The sequence below is a fragment of the Panthera tigris genome, chromosome E1 (genome assembly GCF_018350195.1).
Source record: "Panthera tigris isolate Pti1 chromosome E1, P.tigris_Pti1_mat1.1, whole genome shotgun sequence".
Taxonomy (NCBI): Eukaryota; Metazoa; Chordata; class Mammalia; order Carnivora; family Felidae; genus Panthera; species Panthera tigris.
Genome location: NC_056673.1, coordinates 60,678,136 through 60,698,410, shown reverse-complemented (window position 1 = coordinate 60,698,410; position 20,275 = coordinate 60,678,136). Strand labels below are relative to the sequence as shown.

The following is a 20,275-nucleotide window of genomic DNA, read 5'->3' as shown; positions in this document are numbered from 1 at the left end:
GAAGGCTTGCTGCGCTGCTGGGCTCCTTGCTAAGGGAAATGGGAACCTCCAGGGCAGTTCAAGCAAGGAGTGATATGATCCAATTTAACTTAAAAAGATCAACCTTTTTGCTGTGGGACAAAATTGAAAACAGGGAGACCCATTTGTGTCTCTTGCAGTGAATCAGACTACGGTAAAGATAGCTGGACCCATGGTCCTCAAACCTTTTGCACAGTATCTAATAAACTAATTTTGTGAAAATTTATAAGCCCCCACATTTAAGATAATAGCAAAATTTTACATTATGTTTAAAACGTTAAATTTTTATTTTGAGAGAGAGCACATGTGCGTGCACACGTGCAAGTGGGGGAGGGGGAGAGAGAGACTGAGCCACCCGGGCTCCCCAGAGACAATCTTAAACAGGCTCTATGCTCACTGCAAAGGCCAGTGCAAGGCTCAATCCCAGGACCCTGGGATCATGACCTGGGCTGAGATCAAGAGTCGGATGTTCAACCAACTGAGCCACCCAGGCACTGCCCCCATTATGTCTAAATAATTGCAATGAATATAATTTCCCAGATATAAATATTGACTTTTAAAATAGATCATGACATCATTCCTTAAATGTATGAAATGGATCCCGAATGCCATTTTGATTTGAAACCCACTAGCATATGTTTTTATAAACATACAAACAGTCTTCTGGGGTAACCAGAGTTTAATTAAATCCTTTACTCCTAAACTCATTTCCGTTCAAATTTTCCCACAAATTTTATCCTAAATAACAATGTTTATGCTTGAGTATTTATTGATGAACTTATGATTTACCCCTGGAGAGACACACACACATATGTGCACATTAATTTGCAATTCCTGCAGATGTAAGCCTCATATTAAAACATTTCTCTTGGATTGAATTACTACGGCAGCCATTATTAACATATGGTTGGTGAAAGTAATATTAATATCTATATGCAGGTTTCGATTAAGACTAAAAAATTGAGTATATCGGAGGTTTGTCTCCTAATAGTATGTGGGGCCTTTTTTCCTTGGACCTAGCTCATACATCCAGTGACGAGAATAACTGGAGTGGGGCAGGGTGCAGAACCAATATTATCACTCGTCATAAATGCATACACATAAGTGAACAAAACAAGAGGAAGTTTTATTACAGCAAAACCTAACACTGTTCTGGGAACCTCTTCTGGTTGCAGGTGCGACGGGAGAGCTGACCAGAGACTGCAGAGGCCTTGCAGGACTGGGAGGTGCTGGAACTTGGTGCAACCCAGGCAACAGCTGAGACGCCAGAAGGGCCACGCCCCAGGAGTCAGGGCAGCACACGAGGAGTAAGGGACAAAGTTAAATTACCTGAAGTGAAGAGCTCATTGAATTTTCTGGACAACAGACAGGGCACAGCTGAAGAGAGGGTTTTTCAACTCAAAGTTCCATCAGGAGAAAGCACCTGAAAACTCAGAAAAAAAAATCAAAATGAGAAAAAGATAACAGAGAGCAATGTTAGAGATGTATGAACAGGATCGAATGGTCTGATGTACAACAGTCGAAAGTTGTACTTCCAGAAGGAAGGAGAAAGAAAATGGAGTAGAAATATTTGAAGGGAGAATGTGTAAGAATTTTACACAGCGGGGCGCCTGGTTAGCTCAGTCGGTTGAGTGTCCGACTCTTGATCTCATCTCAGGATGTGACCTCATGGTTTGTGAGATCGAGCCCTGCGTGAGGCTCCACGCTGGGAGTGGAGCCTGCTGGGGGTTCTCTCTCTGCCCCTTCCCTTTGCTTGTGCTCTCTCTCAAAATAAACATAAAGAATTTTACAAATTGATAAGAATACACCAACCACAGATCCAAAAAGTTTGGTAAACCCCAAAGAGAACAAATTCAAAGAAAAACATGTGGAGGCATATCACAGTCCAGCTTCTGAAAACCAAAGATAAAAATAAATGTCCTAACAGGAGAGGCGCCTGGGTGGCTCAGTCAGTTAAACGTCTGACCTCGGCTCAGGTCATGATCTCACGGTTTGTGAGTTCAAGCCCCGTGTTGGGCTCTGTGCTGACAGCTCGGAGCCTAGAGCCTGCTTTGGATTCTGTGTCCCTCTCTCTCTCTCTGCCCCTTTCCCACTTAGGCTCTGTCTCTGTCTCTCTCAAAAATAGACGTTAAAAAAAAAGTTCTAAAAGGAGACAAAATTGAAAAGACACATCACATTCAGGGAAACTAAATGAGAATGACTTATCACAAGCAGTGGTGCCAGAAGACAGAGACGGCATCTGCAAAATGCTGAATGTCAGACGGTCCTCCAGACCAGTATTCAATACCTAACAAAAATATCCTTCAAAAAGTAAAGACGTAATTAATTTTAACACACGTAAAAAAAGGTATTTTCAGATCAACAAAAGCTGAAGAATGTCACCAGAAGAGGCCTTCAGAAAAGTAATGACGTTTTTCAGGCCACAGGAAGGTGATGGCAGTGGAATCCCAGACCTGCACGAGGGCACGAAGACCTGGGCAGACGATGGAGTGGGTGACTGTAAAAACATTTAAAATAACTTCTTTAAAAAATTATGGAACAAATGCTTGAAGCAAATTTTAAAGTCGCACGTTCCGGGCTTTAGAGCAATGCTGTGCAATACAGTTTCTGATGCGTTCAGTCATGGTGCCTGCCCGGCACAGGAGCCGCCGCCCCGGGGGGAGCTCGTGGGCACTTCCAGTGTGGCTAGTGGAACTGAGGAGCTGAACTTTAAGGCTGCATTTGGTTATAATTAATGTAATTGTATGTTTAAATAGCCACATGCGGCTAGTGGCTACCAGATCAGACAATGCAACCCACAGAAATAAAAAATACGATCACAAGAGAAGAAAAGATGAGGGAAGTCGGTGTTATTTCACTGTTTCGAGGTTCTTACCTGGTTAATCAAATGGTGTATGATTCCAAAGCGAGCCGTGGTAAGTGAAGGGTACTTACTGTAATTTATAGCTCAACCACTAATAGAAGTATAAATCTATATATTATATATGGTATATAATACCTATAGGTAAAAAAATATAAGGAGATAAGATGGAATTTTAAAAATACGTGAATAGTCCAATAGGCCAGGAAGAAGACAAAAAGCTCAGATGGGACAAATACAGAACAAGGTTGTGGCTTTAAACCCAACTGTGTCAGTTACTACATTAAATGTAAATGTGTGGAACAGTACAATTAGAAGCCAGAAACTTTAGACTGAGTAGAAAGGAAAAGAGAAAAACCACCTGACCTACGAGTTTACAAAACACTCTTACAGCCTAAAGACGAAGACGAGCTGAAGGTACGAGGATGGATAAAGCAGTGTCACGCAAACACCTGGCATCAGACCAGCCGCCTCAGGTAAGGGCTGTCACAGGAGACTGGTCCACGGGGTCAACTGTGGGTTGACAGGGTCAACTCAGCAATAAAATGCAAGAATCCTAAGTGCATATCATCACAGTCTCCAGGACTCCTGGCTGGCTCAGTGGAGCGTGTGACTCTTGATCTCTGGGTTGTGGGTTCAGGCCCCACGTTGGGTGTAGAGATTGCTTAAAAAGATGAAATCCTTGGGGAGCCTGGGTGGCTCAGTCAGTTAAGTATCCAACTTTGGCTCTGGTCATTACCTCACAGTTCGTGAGTTCGAGCCCCGCATCGGGCTCTGTGCTGATAGCTCGGAGCCTGGAGCCTGCTTTGGATCCTGTGTCTCCCTCGCTCTCTGCCCCTCCCCCCTCACGCTCTGTCTCTCTCTCTCAAAAATAAACATTAAATTTTTTTTTAAAGGATGAAATCTTTAAAATAACAAACCTAACATCCAAAGGTTCAAAGCAAAAATTGACAGATCTGAAATGAGATAGAAAAGAACCTACAAATATAGTTCAAGATGTTAACAGTTGGCTATGCAGTTACCAGAACGAGCAGGCAGAAAAGTCTAGAAGGCAAAGAAAGAACAACGAGGCCTGGACCTTCCAGTGTTTATGTCAGGCAGGCCTGGCTGGAGAGAGTGTTGTCAGAACCCTGTACTAGTTGACAAACCACTTGTGCGGCGTTTTCTGCGTGCCAGGTATGGCTTTAAGGACTCTGTGGGTATTGACTCAGGCTGCCCTGTGATAGAGCTCTACTGGACAGACGCTCCAATGGCCTGTATCACACCCGGGCAGCGAGGGCACAGTGACCTGCCCACTCCAGGCCAGCCTATACTGCCCTATGCGGTAAGCAAAACTGAGGCTTCCTCTATATGCCACTCAGTAAAAAGGGTGCCAATTCTTAATGGTATCACTGTGAATTTTTATAGTCTCTAAGAAACATAAATCAGAAGAAAATCCGCCACTGCCACTGGTTTCATTTAACAAGATAATACAATGCGATTGCAAGTCCTGTGGTCCTAAGAATGTCACCCCGTGTATCAGCATTTTCCCCTAAACTGAAACACCTTCAGAGGCTCGGCATTATGCACCAGGCGAAAGCCAGACCCAGCAACCTGTGTTTCCTGCAAACAGACGTTCTCCCTGTCCAGCTCCGGCCCAGATTTCCGTTTCCTCGCACTGCTCCCGGGTGGTGTGGGTGACCTGTGCCCACCCCAGCTGTTGGGCTCTGCCTACGGCTTGCCTGTGCCATACTCCCCTCCAAACAGCCCCCTTCCCCGCCTATTCCCGCATCAGCCCTTGTTCATACGGCTCTCCCGCCGCAGCCAGGTACCCTCCTCCCCATCGATCCAATTCCCTCTTGACACAGTACAGTTGGCACTTGAACAACTCGAGGGGCAGGGTCGGGGCACCGACTCCCTTGACACCCCCAAAACTTTACGAATAGCCTGCTGTTGACGAGAAGCCTTACCAATAACATAAATGGTTGATTAACAATATGTTCCTTGTTCTATGTTTTATATACTGCATTCTTCCCAAAGAAAAGGAAGCTAGAATAAAAACAAATGTTAGTCAAATCCTAAGAAAAACATTGATGGTAGTGTTCTTTTTGGAAAAAATAATCCACCTGTAAGGGGACCTACGCGTTTCAAACCTATGTTGTCCAAGGGTCCGCTGCGTTTCCTCATTGTGGCCATTCTGTGCGCACAGGCAGGGGGGCCCCAGGACTAACCTGTGTGTGTGTGACGCTTATTTGACATTTAATAACTTCTAGCCTGATGATGTTTCTTGCTGCCTTCCTTTCATTGTTACTTAGTTTCTGTGCTGTTGGGTCTTACCTCCCCAGCTGCTGGGGCCCCCAGTTAACGCCTCTGAGTGATTCAGTGCCAGTGGTAGATTGTCAGTATGTGTCCGTCTCGCGAAATCCTGTAACTGTGTTGACTCGGCTGCCCAGCGCTCATATTGCGTTCAACTCATCGTGGCTGTGGGTACACAGAGGAGACAAATATTCTAAATGTTCTTATTTTGGCCAAGCTTTCAAAGAAAATATAAGCTATACTCATGAAAATACGGCCCTGCTGATAAAACTGTAAATTTAAAAAGTATGGGGTGCCTGGGTGGCTCAGTCAGTTGAGCGTCCGACTTCAGCTCAGGACATGATCTCACAGTCTGTGAGTTGGAGCCCCACGTCGGGCTCTGTGCTGACAGCTCAGAGCCTGGAGCCCGCTTCGGATTCTGTGTCTCCCCCTCTCTCTGCCCCTCCCCCGACTCATTCTCTCTCTCCCTCTCTCTCTCTCTCTCTCTAAAATGAATAAACATTAAAAAAATTTAAAAAATAAAAAGTATTATGGATGTAAGTACTATATTAAGTAAATAATAAATTTCACAATTTCTGGTTTTCTTCTTTATAGAAACACAAATACTACAGTGTAAAAAACCATACATAAACCATCTGCTACCCAGCCTTCTGAAAAGAATGAGCTGTTCTGGTTGATTAAACGTCCTGGGCTCTGGGGCAGGAGGAGGCTGTCGGGGTGTCCCTCTGCCAACATCTCCATAGCACCAGGCGAGGAGTAGGCATTTTGTATATTTGTCACATCCCTGAAAGGAATTGAGGTCTACTTGATAAATCCAAATTGATATGATTATGAAGTTTCAGACAGTTGTAAACAATCACAACCACCTGACATCAAAACCTTTCTGATGGTTTCAGGGGTCCCCCACTGCCCGTGAGTATAATCACCAGTACCATTTTGTCAGTGTCGTGGTAGATACACAGAAGTACCTACCAGCATAGAGCTCACCCCAGTTGGTATAAGTAACTATATTGGTATATAGATCACTAAACAAAAGCAACAGATTCTTGAATATTGATTTGCTGAACCTGTGCCCTGTTTGATCTATAGAGTATCATCCCAATCAAAACCTCATCTGGTTTTTCTTATAAAAGTTGACAAGATGATGTTTTTTAATTTTATTTTTCATTTTTTAAAATGGACATCCAAAGTAGTTAGCATATAGTGAAACAATGATTTCAGGAGTAGATTCCTTAATGCCCCTTGCCCATTTAGCCCATCCCCCCCACACAACAAGATGATTTTTTTTATGTTTATTTTTGAGAGAGACAGCACGAGTGGGGGAGGGGCAGAGACAGAGAGACACAGAATCCGAAGCAGGCTCCAGGCTCCGAGCTGTCGGCACACGGCCCGACGCGGGGCTCGAACCCACAAACTATCAGATCGTGACCTGAGCCGAAGTTGGACACTCAACCGCCTGAGCCCCCACCCCGCAGTGCCCCTGAAGAGAATTTAAAAGAACCCCTGAACCTCCATAATCTAAAAAAACCCCTAAATTTCTAAAAATAGGCAAGAGACTGGAGCACTGCCTCACAGAGAAGATACACACGCGGCAGCAAGCAGGCGAACAGTGTGCAGCGTCATTAGTCACCAGGCAAGTGCAACCCGAAACCGCAGAATGGCTACCATTAGTCCCGACCCACCTTCCCAAGTGCAGATGACACGTGAAGCAGGTAGAAGTCACACACTGGTGGGGGGGGGGGGGTACACAGTGGGGCCACCACTTTGGGAAACAGAGTGGCAGTTTCTTGTATGAAGTTACACACACACACACACACACACACACGCACCCACACGCGCTTACCACGTGGTCCAGCCGGTCCACCTTCGGAACTCACCCAAGAAGGCCCATGCCTGCGGAGTGGCTCGTACGACAGTGTCCACAGCAGCTTTGTTCATAAAAATCAAAAGCAGAAACAACCCAAGTGCCGTCAGCAAGGAAGCGAAGAGACAAATCCCGTGCATCCAGGCGCTAGAGGGGCCGCGGGGAGGCAGAGCCGCCTCCTGGGCTCAAGTCCCCCCGCCCCGGGGAGGGGGGCCGCGCCGGCTCTCACACGTGCCTTCTGGGCTTCCTCCCAAGCATTTCGCTGAAAGTGCTTTGAGTTGCTACCAAAAGACACTTAGAACCTAGCAGAGTTTCAGGTGTTCGTGCCCTCTGACCCCGTAACTGCAGGTCTGGAACCGGCAGAGCAGCGCATGGGCCTCTCTTCCTGCCCCGCGTGAAGACGGAAAGCTTACCCGACTTCAGTGTACACCAGCAGTGGCCAGTTGAGTGTCCACTCAGAAAGGAGCAAAGGGCGCATCTGCTGAGGTGCAGCGACAGGAGAGGTGGGTGCCGAGTGCGGTGCGTGTGGTGAGGACAGGCTGGCTCACCACCTGGTAACCGAGAAAGGTCCGAACAACATCCACCAACCGCCGACAGGAGCTGCTCCCATTTCCCAGGCCTCGGCCCTTTTCCATTACAAAAATAGTAAGTATGTCTTCCTTTGTAATCTCAATTTAAAATTAATTAAGTTTGGAAAACATTATTGGATCGCTTAAGAGGTAAAAATTCGTGGGACACCTGGGTGGCTCGGTCAGTTAAGCATCAGACTCTTGATTTTGGCTCAGGTCATGATCCCATAGTTCGTGGGTTTGAGCCCCGAGTCAGGCTCAGTGCTGACAGTGTGGAGCCCACGTGGGATTCTTCCTCTCCCTCTCCCTCTGCCCCTCCCCTCCCTCGTTCTTTCTGTCTCTCTCTCAAAAATAAACATTAAAAAAGGTAAAATTTGGTAAAATGTTTTAAATCCCATCTGATTTTAGAAAAGGGTGAGTTTTATAGATGAATAATATACCTTCTTAATTGAATTTCATTCTAAACAAATGAGAGCGGCAGAGATAAATCTTAAAATACCAGTTTTTAAAAGAAAATACCAAGAAAATCATTAAATTTACTGATATTAACTGGACCCGAAAGCGTGTGTTTCTAAGACCTCCTTCATCAAAACCTCTTTTCAGCAGACATCCCTCAGGAGCTCTGGAGATGGGGAGACACGTGTTCCGACCCCAGGTACTCCAGGGGCAGGAAGGGGGTCAGTAGGTGTGTCCGGATGTGCAGGCTGCATGCGTGTCATAGAAGCCATCACATAGGCAGCTACGTGTATTTAGCTGCTGGGTTAAGGCAATGCTCCCAGACAGGAAGCCCTCAGAAGGTGACCAGGGGTGGCCAGGCCCTACACCAGCTTCCGATGTTCTCAACCACGTTCATCTGAGTTCAAGAAGAAAAGAGAAGATGGCCTGGGTGAGGGTGGGCATGAAACCATGAGCCATGTGGCCCTCCTAGTGACCGGTGTCCCATGGCTGGCCACACACAGACCAGCTGCCCTTAGCATCAGGGTCCAGCTATGTCTCCTCCTCCGGGTGACCTTTCTGAATCTCCGTGACAACGTTGGTGTCCCCAAAGGCACCCATGGAAAACATGCAAAACGTAGACTGTAGGACAGACATGAACTCAACAGCGGAAGGCAGGTTCTGAACAGAGGGGCCTCTGCTGCATCAACTCAGCCATCCCGGAGCTCCCCGTGGCCTCTCGGCATCCTGGACGTTGCTGGTCCTCCCATCTACTGACAGGAGGGGCCTCCGGGCTGGCTTTGCCTCCTGCGCTACCGCACCCGGGCACTTGTTCATTCGCACGTCACTCAGCAGGCTGGGCCCTGTGCCGGATGCCAAGGGCCCACTGAGAGCAGAGGGGACATGGGCTGCCTTTGTCAGGCCAACGGGGGCGGGAGGCCTAGATGCAAGGCATCAGCACACCCCATCTGGAGCGGCAGCCCAAGTTCCCTCACCCACAGCCAGCCCCTTCCCCGAGACCCTCCCCACACGCATGCCCAGCCACCCCCACGCAGGAGCCTGCTCCCATCAGCCACCCTGACACCTGCCACACAGTGACAACTGTTCCTTCATTGGAGCCGCCTCATTCCCAGCTCACAGAGGGACAATCAGTGTGCACATGCATTCTCCTTTTTTAGGAGACCTTAAAAGGTTATTTATTCTGAGAGAGTGGGGGAGGGACAGAGAGAGAGAGCGAGAGAGAGAGAGGGAGAATCCCAAGCAGGCTCCATGCTCAGCACAGCGCCCAAGCAGGGCTTGGTCCCAAGACAGGGAGATCACTACCTGAGCCACCCAGGCGTGCTGTGCACATGCGTTCTCCTGTGGGACTCAGCCCAGGCGGATTTCCTGATTGTCCTCAGCACTTGCCTGATGCAGAGTAAGTTTGAGAAAGTGACATAATGAGTAAACAGTAACTCCAGTTGGTTGCCGCTCGTTGGCCCATGCAGAAGCCTTCCTGAGCTCAGGAGGGTCGGGATGAAACCCCGCCTCATCCTGGAGGCCCTTGATCTGGGGGTGGGACGTGGGCGAGAACAGGTGCATGAGAGCAAGGCTGTGCTTTGAGGCCTCCTGATGGTAAACATCAAAGCTGTCCTGGGGCATGCGGCCTGGACCCGATGGCCTGTCTAAGTATCTAGCTAACAGAAATAATCCAAAAGCTTTCTCTTTGAAGTCCATTTCAATTCAACAATATCTGTGGAAAGCTACACCCATAGGAGACACTGCTTCATTTAGGAAACAAAATACAAGAAAACAGAGATTCTGGCTCTAGTGAATGGGTAACGAAGAGACAAATGCCACAATTTCTGGTACTGGAGAGTGAGTTACAGACAGGCGAGGAGAGGCTAGAAGAAGCTGCTGACTCTGGACCAGAGGCGGGTCTCATTCCAACCTTCATGTGGACAAAAAGACAAGCATGAAAATGACTTCTTTTATTTATTTTTTTATTTTTTTTAAGCATTTATTTATTTTTGAGACAGAGAGAGACAGAGCATGAATGGGGGAGGGGCAGAGAGAGAGGGAGACACAGAATCGGAAGCAGGCTCCAGGCTCTGAGCCGTCAGCCCAGAGCCCGACGCGGGGCTCAAACTCACGGACCGCGAGATCGTGACCTGAGCCGAAGTCGGACGCTCAACCGACTGAGCCACCCAGGCGCCCTGTTAGACACAGAAACAATCAGAGATGAGCCCAAATCCCCAGGTTCACGCACACTTGTGTGTTTCCTAGCCCTGCACCCCGAGATGGCGCAGGCACAGAGACGTCCCCCGGGTCAGTCCCTGAACCCCGAGACAGCGCAGGCACAGGGACACCATCTACACCGTGTAGTAGCAGCAAACACCGCACTCCAAGAAAAGAACCAAAACTCCTTGGGGAAATGTGAAGGAACCACCAAACTGTTTTCCAAAGTGGCCACAACATTCTAGGTTCCCACCAGCCACATGTGAGGGCTCCTGTTGCCCCCACCTTCCCAATGCGTGGCGAGGGCAGTCTTTTCGTGGGTGTGCTGCATTTCCCCCATGTCTAAGGACGCTGGGCATCTCGTCCTGGGCCGACTGGCCATGAGCAGACCAAGGGTCACTGGTGGTGTTTTCAGGACCAGAGAGATGTGCGTGTGTATGTGCTGAGGGGGCCTTAGAGGAGAGGGGAAAGTTGGAAGCGTGAATGGGTCCGGGTCCCCGCCTCCCACAGGGGGGAGGAGCGGGTCTCCCGGAGCAGAGATTGCCAGGTCCAGTCTAAGGCTCTGGCTGCTAGTGCAGCTGTGAGCAAGGCTAGGCCACGGTGGCCGTCCGCTTCCGCCTCGGACAGTGCCAGAGGCTGCCCCGGGCACTTCATACACACTGTCTCATTAAACCCCCAGCCACCATGGGTTGACCGTCGAGACTCTCACTCAAGATGGTGGGGAGCGAAAGGCCTGGCACGCGGGCAGGTCCTGGGCTCAGCTGGGATGCCCACTCCAGGGCCACCCCCAGGAAGCAGGGTGGAAGAAAGGTGAACACAGCCCCGCCCGGGGGCCTGGAGCGGGGACTGTGGGGGATGCCGCTTGGGGTCCGCAGCACACTCCGTCTAGCCGTGCTCCGGCCAGCTGCCTGGGTGCTCACCTGGCCAGAGGTTGCCCCAAGGGGGTCCAGTCCCCCAGCCCCCGACTCCAGGTGCCTGTGGAGTGAGGGATGTCCCAACTGAGCGCAGGACCCATCCCGGGAAAGCAGGTGGGACGGGAGCACTCTCGTGTAGGGACACACTCTGCACAAGTAGCCCACACTGTTCCAGCAGGTATCTTCCCCTCTTAGTTTCTCAGGAAGCCTGCGCTCTGGGGACACCCCCGCAGCCGCAGCAGTGAGCGCACCGGGCCCAACCCAAAGTCTTCGTAGCCAGACACTGCAGGTCAAGTCTTAGCAAATCTGAAGCATCTTGTCCAGACAAAGTCTGGAAGTTTCAGAAGAAATGACACTTGAACTGGTAACGATGCAGCAAAAGGGCCTGAAGAAATACGTGGCCGGTGACAGAACGCCACCCATGCACGTTAGTCCCTGAATGTGGCCCGTGGGTATTCCATCACACCGTCACGGAGCTCAGCACTGCATGGAGGAAATTTTACTTTGTAGTACCTTTTTTAAAGTTTATTTATTTACTTGGGGTGGGGAGGGGCAGAGAGAGGGAGAGAGAGAATCCCAAGCAGGTGCAGAGCACCATGCAGGGCTCAGTCTCATGACCCTGGGATCATGACCTGAGCTGAAATCTAGAATCTTACATTCAACATAGTGAGCCACCCAGGCGCCCCTGGGGCAATTTAAAAATGCATCTGAGGGGGCACCTGGATGGCTCAGTCAATTAAAAGTCTGACTCTTGATCTCAGCTCAGGTCTTGATCTCAGGGTTGTGAGTTCAAGCTCCATATTTGGCTTTGCACTGGGTGTGGCACTTACTTAAAAATGCATTTGAGCTGCATTGTGTTTGCCGTAAGTTCAGACTAACGTTGCGTACTTTAGAATTACTGATCATAGAAAAATAAAACACAACCAGAAGGAAATATGTTACTGAAAGGAAAAACTGAAGCAAAAAGTCTGGTAGAAACTTCAAAAACTCAAAAGTGTATCACAGTCTCAACCAAACACTAGTGGTCGATATCATGAAGGCCAAGAATCTTGATAACTAAGAAAATATGGATAATGGAAGCGACAACAGTGAAATGAAGAATACTGTGAGAGCAGGACGCCCCTCAACAGGAAGCAAAAAAGCAGAAGGAACGTGGTGGTGACCGACTGCACGGAAACGACGACACACCCAGCCAGCAGGGCGCGAGGGTGGGCCTAGACCGCTGACTTTGAAGTCTCTTGACTTCGTGGAGTACCACGATGTTGCATTATACCTGTTACGATAAGCTATCATTCCCCCCAAGCCTGTTTAATGAAAAATCCATTTGTTTCAAATCATGATTCCATTTACAGAGATCCAGTAAATGTACAATGGGCAAAGATGCTTCTCAAAACATTTGAAAGAACTTTTTTTAATTAGTTGCCCTGCATTTTTAAAAAAGATTTTAAGTAATCTCTACACCCAACATGGGCCTCGAACTTACAACCCCGAGATCAAGAGTCACATGCTCCACTGACTGAGCCAGCCAGGCACCCCCGAAAGATCTTTTTTTTTTTTTTTTCAATTTTAACATTTATTTATTTTTAAGAGAGAGAGACAGAACATGAGCGGAGGAGGGGCAGAGAGAGAGGGCGCTGCAGAATCGGAAGCAGGTCCCAGGCTCTGAGCTGTCAACACAGAGCCTGATGCGGGGCTCGAACTCAAGAGCTGTGAAATCATGACCTGAACTGATGTTGGACACTTAACCAAATGAACTGAAATTAATGCCTCTTCAATTTAAAAAAAAAATTTTTAATTAAATTTTTATTAAAAACATTTTTTTGAGGGGGTGCCTGGGTGGCTCAGTTGGTTGAGCGTCCGATTGAGGCTCGGGTCATGATCTCGCTGTTCCTGAGTTCTGTTCACATAGGGCTCTGTGCTGACAGCTCAGAGCCTGGGGCCTGCTTGGGATTCTGTGTCTCCCTCTCTCTCTTCTGCTCTCTCTTTCTCTCTCAAAAATAAATAAAAACATTTAAAAAATTAAAAAATATACTCTGTCTCTCAGACACAAGTTGGGGAGGGGCAGAGAGAGAGGGAGACACAGAATCCGAAGCAGGCTCCAGGCTCCAAGCTGTCAGCACAGAGCCCGAAACGGGGCTCGAACTCACAAACCACAAGATCACCACCTGAGCTGAAGCCAACTGAGCTACCCAGGCGCCCCGAAAAATCTATTTTTTAACAGGAAAACTGCTACATGATGTTGACTAGTTTGTTCCAAGACTAAACGTTGCCTATATTGTTTTGCTTGTAATTGGCTTTCAAGACAGACATCACTTACATCAGACAGACTCACAAAAATCATGAAGACTGCACAGAGTATGTGGACTGTGTTTACTTGGGTCACATACAAACCACAGAAAGAGTGAGCTTAAAAAAAAATGTTTTTAATGTTTATTTATTTTTGAGACAGAGAGAGAGAGCATGAATGGGGGAGGGTCACAGAGAGAGGGAGACACAGAATCCGAAGCAGGCTCCAGGCTCCAAGCTGTCAGCACAGAGCCCGACGCGGGGCTTGAACTCACAAACCACGAGATCCTGACCTGAGCCGAAGTCGGACGCTTAACCGACTGAACCACCCAGGCGCCCCTAGAGTGAGCTTTTTTTTATTTTTATTTATTTTTTTAACGTTTATTTATTTTTGAGACAGAGAGAGACAGAGCATGAATGGGGGAGGGGCAGAGAGAGAGGGAGACACAGAACGGGAAGCAGGCTCCAGGCTCTGAGCTGTCAGCACAGAGCCCGACGCGGGGCTCGAACTCACGGACCGCAAGATCATGACCTGAGCCGAAGTCGGCCGCTTAACCGACTGAGCCACCCAGGTGCCCCAAGAGTGAGCTTTTTAAAGGACAGTGGAAACAATGTCTGTGACCCAATTAATGAGCATGAATGAATCAAACGTGGGAAATGGTTTCCATCGCTTCCTAATGAAACACTGCAGTCAACGATGCCACTCTGAGGGCATTGCAGATTTGAGACTAGTGTCTGCAGTCACATACCTGAAGCACCTGAAATCCCTCAGATCATACGTGTTTTGGCCAAATCCAAAAGCAATGCTGGAATGCACGTGGCGTTACCAATAAGAATGCACAGCTGACATACTGCTCAGCCGTGAAAAAGAATGAAATCTTGCCATCTGCGATGACGTCGACGTCGACGTCTGGAGCTAGAATGTGTTATGCCAAGTGAAGTAAGTCAATCAGAGAAAGACAAACACCATCATGATTTCACTCACGTTGATTTAAGAAACAAAACAGATGAACATATCGGAAGGGAGGGGGGGAAGAGAAGAAAGGGAAACAAACCATAAGAGACTCTTAAACACAGAGAACAAACTGAGAGTTGCTGGAGGGGAGGTGGGTGAGGGGAATGGGCTAAATGGGGGATGGGCCTTAAGGAGGGCATTTGTTCTTTTTTTTAAATTAAAAAAAATTTTTTTTTAATGTTTACTTATTTTTGAGAGAGACGGAGCACGAGCGGGAGAGGAGCAAAGAGAGAGGGAGACACAGAAGCTGAAGCAGGCTCCAGGCTCTGAGCTGTCAGCACAGAGCCCGACGTGGGGCTCGAACCCACGAACCGCAAGATCATGACCTGAGCGGAAGTCAGATGCTTACCGGGCTGAGCACCCCCCCAGGCACCTCAGGAGGGCACTTGTTCTGAGGAGCACTGGGTGTTGCATGCAAGTGACGAATCACTGAATTCTACTCCTGAAACCAACATTGCAGGTAAGTTAACTGACTAAAAATTTTAAAAAGAAAAAAAGAAAAAAAAGAATGCACAGCTGACAATCTTTTCTCTATTAATAATTTAAAAAAAATTTTTTTTAACGTTTATTTATTTTTAAGACAGAGACAGAGCATGAACAGGGGAGGGGCAGAGAGAGAGGGAGACACAGAATCTGAAGCAGGCTCCAGGCTCCCAGCTGTCAGCACAGAGCCCGACGCGGGGCTCGAACCCACAGACCGTGAGATCATGACCTGAGCCGAAGTCGGACGCTTAACCGACCAAGCCACCCAGGCGCCCCAATAATAATTTTTAAAAAACAAAATTGGATCAACTGCCCTATGGTCAAAACTGAATTATCTTTCTATCGTCAGGATTTCGGCTCAGGTCACGATCTCTGACCTGAGAGATCCACCCCTGCGTCGGGCTCTGCACTGAGCGCGCAGCCTAAGATTCTCATAAATAAATCGATAGATAAGTAAAGAGTTAGCAAATCTTTGCCTCGTCAACAGGGAAAGTCTGCATCAAAAATTTTAGGAGAAAACGCGTGAGCGGCGCGTCACGCGGCTAATCAGTGAGCTGTTTTATTAATTGTATGAAGTCTGTGGTATTCATCGGCTCTGTACAACGTGAGGTTTGTTGTTACTACTGTTCTTACTCTAATCAACGCTCACCTTCACTCCGAATTTTCCATTTTTCATACAAAGGGAGCTCCGAAGGGCAGGCGCCACCCATCCTGCGCTGGCCCCGCCTCCCGGACCCTGACCTGCCGGGGGCGCCCCGGTGGCTGAGCCGGGGAGAGTAAGTCGCCACCGCCCCGCGAGGGTAGGAGCCCCGAGGAGCCCGCGCCCCTTCCCACCGCCTTGGCCGCGCCCCTGCCCCGCCGCCCAACCCCGCGCCCCTGCCCCCGGCGCCCCGCCCGGGTCCCCACCCCCCATCTCCCCGCCCCTCCGACGGGCCCCGGGGAACGCGCCCGCACGCGGCCTCACCGCCCTCCGCAATCCGCACCGTGAGGTGCGCACGCGTGAACGTACGCGCGCCCTCCAGGGTGGGGCGGCGGCGCGAGGGCGGTGCGAGGTTACGCACGGGCACGTGACCCGCTGCCCACGTGACTGCCGACTGCCGGGCGGTGCGTCGAGCCTGCGGCAGAGCTGAGTCCTGAGAGTGGTTCTCGCCGTGTCTGCTGTCTTCTCCGCACGCAGACGCGGGCTGTGACGGGCTCGGGATGCACTTGCCCGGCGGGTGGACGTGGCTTATCGCTGACGACCGGGACGTGCTCCTCGTCGGCAACTGGGCAATGGTTGACGTCAGCCGCTTTGCTCCTGTGCCCTCGCGTGCAAGACCGTCCCGAGGAGACGGGCTCGGATGCTCCTTTCCAGGGCCACTGCCTCTACGTGGTGAGGCACTGAAGGGACAACAGTGTCCCGTGGGCAACGGCCCGCTGCCTGCCGCTAACTGTGGGGCGCGCGGTTTGACCCTAAGCGCTGCTGCCCAGGCTGCAGGGACGGTGGGTCCTGAACGGGAAACACGAGTCCCGGTCCGGAATTAGGATCTCTTCTGACATGGCCTCGCACGTCTCCTGCAGGGAAAGCATCAGTGAGGTCACCTGCCTTTCGGGTGGCTGGTGGTCTCCTCCTACCCCCCCCCCCCCCGCCACTACCAGTAGTGGGATTTACATTTGGCCACTAAAACGTATAAACAGGAGTCAGAGGGCAGGCGTGGTAGGGAAAGAAGGAGTCCGTGTTGTTGAGCCTACTTCCTTGTCCCCGGGCCATTTTGGTTCGGAGTTATAATCAGGCTTCACTAGGATAGCTGGAGAAAGGGTCTGACGGACATCTCTGTAAATTAGCTTGCCACCTGATTGGGCCTTTCCTACAGTGGAGACCTTTTGATGAGTTTTCACGTGGAAGGAGAATCTGCAAATTCTGGGCGTCTTCCGGGAAGTCCATCCACACACCTCATCAGAAGGCTCTTTTGGCACCGATCCTCCAACATGGTTTTGTCGGGTCCCTGCCCTGGGGCATTGATTAGATGTGTTGCCCAGAGGGGTTGCCACTGTTTTCTCCCAGCGGCCACTTTTTCGTCTCTGATCTGTCTGCCTGGATTTAATAAACATAGGCAATATTCTTAACACTCTTGTGGAGACGCGGCCTACAGTACAGCCCTGTGGGTGCACGTCAGGGGTCCTCGTCCCCTTTGGCAACCACCAGCCAGTCTTGATATTTCGAGCCAGGGCTGCCCCCTGTGCCCTGCTGGGTGTGTCACTGATGCTGCAGAAGTCCCTGCCAGCTGGCTTTGCCCAGGCCCCCACTTCAGGTCCTCCTTCACCTTCACCCTCCCTTCAACGCCCTTGACAGTAGTGGTCGCACATCTGAGGTTATATTTGTTCCCTACAGTTCTGGATGTCTTGCCTTTGCCCTCCAGATCCACATCTTTCTCTTCTGTGAGACCAACGGGGAGCTGGAGGGCAAGAGAGCCAAAGGGCTGTAGCCAATGGGAGGGACTGGCAAGGAGATTACAGGGGAGGGAAGAAAGGCTGGGCGGGTACTCCTCAGCACCTTCCTGCCTGCACGTGGCCTGACCCTCCACTGAGGCCACCGCTCCGGTGTGGAGCTTGATCCAGTTCAGCGCTCCTAGGAACTGCTCCCTAGCCTGGGTATTCCGGGTGCCCGGTGCAGTGGCTGGGGTGGGGCGCTGAGTACTCCTTTTAGCCTCCTTTAATCCTTGTCCTTAAACTCTCTGCAGCCATGTCCTTCGAGCATCCTGGCTGACACTCATAGTTTGACCTCAGCGGTTTCAGTGTCTGTGTCTCTTTCCCAATGCTTCTGTTGGCTTTCGAGAGGAGACCGCCATGTACAACAGCAAGTTCTATAGATGCTTTTTACTTGAAAAGCTTCAGCATAAAAGTTGTTTTTTCCAAAAGGCATGTTCTTGGGAGAACAGTTCATACCTATTTGAAAGTGCAGGGTTTTATTATTTTTTTTCAAATTATACAACTGGACAGCAAGAGGTCATAACAAAGCAGTTTTGTATTGGAGAAACAACTTTATTGGTCACAGAAAAGAAGTAGACCAAGAGAAGAAATAGAATTAAAAGAACAGTTTATTCATAATCATGCAAATTAGGAGTCCTTTTCAAATGATGGGGAAAAACATTGTTTTTGTTCCTTTCCAAAATCCAACCACCGTCACCGCAGCACAGAACCTGCTGCCACTGCCCAGGGACACGGACATTCTGGGCTATGAAGGTTGTGTTTCTTGACTTTTTGGTTTTTTGTTTTTAACAGCAGAAAAGGACATGAATTCAGAGATTTCTTTCCATGGGAAACTGAAGGAGGGAAAGCAGAAATCCACTTGTATTTGTAAATGGGCACTTGCCTTGCCCTCTTCCGGCCCCTGTAGGAGCCTGCCATTCTCATCCCCTGGCCTGGAGGGGCTGTGACCATCAGACCTGTCACATTCGGGGCCTGGGCAGCAGAGTGGCTCATTGGATGCGTGTTGGGCCCATAACCCAGGGCTCTATGGAGCGAAACCATCCGCGGCTACAGGCTCATCTTTTTTTTCCCAGGCAGCAGCCTGCAGACCTCACTCTCCGTGTCCCCTTCTGTCTCCCTATCAGGGTGTGCAGGGCCCACAGCAGCAGCCGGCTCCACAGTATGGTGGTCAGCACTCTGGACTCTGGACCCAGCGATCCGAGTTCAAATCTCGGTGGGACCTACGCAATTCTTTTTTGTCCCCCTTCCCTTGATCCCCACTTTGGTGTCTCTTCCCTCAGTGCCCTCAGACCAAGGGTAGCCTGACGGCAGCCCTGGTGTCCTATGGTTCCATGGTGTAATGGTCAGCACTCTGGACTCTGAATCCAGCGATCCGAGTTCAAATCTTGGTGGAACCTGCCTCACCTGTGGCCCTTCTGTGTCCTCCCAGTGCCAGGTAGTGGGCAATGCAGCCCTCCGCAGGAAAGCCTGGTGCTTCCCAGACCAGGGTCTCCACTTTGGAGCTCACGTGGAGACCCCTGGCTGCAGTCTCCATTTGACGCCACTGGCCCCTCCTCAGTCACCTGTCACCTTTTCCTTGTATGTCCACCAGGACACCCCTAGTCCCTAGCCCCTAGGACTAGTCCCTAGTCACCCCTTTCCTTGTATGTCCACCAGCACCCCTAGCGCTGCGGCCTGTGGCTCAGAGGACATGGTCTGGTGCAGGGGCGAGTCTGCCCTCAGGGTGCACAGAGGCCTGGGGCTCTTATTGCTTCCGCTTGGGCACATACCTTTCCAGGGAGCCTCCAGGTCCAGACCTCTGAGTGGGGTTGTGTGGGTGGCCCAGCAGGGCTCCTGCCCGTCCCCCGACCCCCGCAGAGGGAGGAACATGTTAGAGATTTCCTGATCTCTGCCCTTTTTAACGTGTACTTCCTCTCTCTAGCTTGGCTTTTAAAAAGGGAGACCAAAAGGGGCTCATACTGTCACTGCCAGGAAACGTGAATTCTTTTCATTATTAGAGCAGATCCATACAAATCCTGAGTTAAGGGCCGGGGGCCTACCTCTGTGTCTGTTCCCACGTGACAGACCCTGTCCTCTTGAGGGGAGCGGGAGGAGCTGGTCCTTGGGTCCATCACAACTCTGCTGCACAGATGGGATTTCAGTCCTGCTCCTGCCAGCTGCAGAGCCCTGGGGCTCAGCCTTCTCCTCATTCCTGTTCCCCCCTGGTCTTTGTGCAAATGGGCTCATGTCTGGTTTGGGCCCCAGGCAAGCACCCCAGAAGAGCCCAGCCCCCACATTTGCTCGTGGATTATGACAGGGGCCTACTGTGAGGACTCCTTGGTGATGTGCCTGTAGAGATTTCCCTATTTGTGCATAAAAAATCTGTTTTAACTGCTCTGTTTCCGATGGGGAGCAAAGGCAATGGCTGAGGGAAAGGAGGTGATGTTGTAAATACCAAGTGTCCAGAAGCCAGAGGCTCAGCTCTGGGCCAGCAGCTGAGGTCAGAGAACACCATCAGGTCCGCAGCACAGGGGCCGGCACACAGGCAGTGCCCCTGCTCCACGCCCTAGGCCAGCATCAAACTGATGGCGTAGACAATGGCTGAGTTCCGATCCGCAGTCCAGCAGAGTTGAGGAAGAAAAACCAGGGTCTACAACGGCTGGGACTGGCCCACGGGCCAAGGCCAGGCGGAAGTGCAATGGAAAAATCTGGGCTCTGCAGGGCACTGGAGAGCAGAGCTATTCAAGACGGCCACCATGCACACAAAGCTGCCGGACACGGTCACGGTCCACAGGAGGTGCTAGCAGCACCACGGCTCCAGTGACAGCATTCGGTAGAGCGGGTCCTGGGTGCAACGTGAATCTGGACTTA

At 50.2% G+C, this 20,275-nt stretch overlaps 1 long non-coding RNA gene and 1 other non-coding gene across 2 annotated transcripts; one reads left to right on the top strand and one right to left on the bottom strand.

Moving 5' to 3' along the window:
- Positions 1-1,123: 1,123 nt before the first annotated feature.
- LOC122233657 lies at positions 1,124-8,315 on the bottom strand. The gene is made up of 5 exons (XR_006211309.1): positions 8,147-8,315; positions 7,451-7,663; positions 7,017-7,101; positions 5,195-5,338; positions 1,124-1,441 (listed from the first exon to the last, which is right to left on the bottom strand). It is a non-coding gene; the product is annotated as an uncharacterized LOC122233657 (long non-coding RNA).
- A 10,435-nt stretch (positions 8,316-18,750) lies between these two features.
- On the top strand, positions 18,751-18,822 carry TRNAQ-CUG. Its single transcript has one exon. It is a non-coding gene; the product is annotated as a tRNA-Gln (tRNA).
- The last annotated feature ends 1,453 nt before the right edge of the window (positions 18,823-20,275 follow it).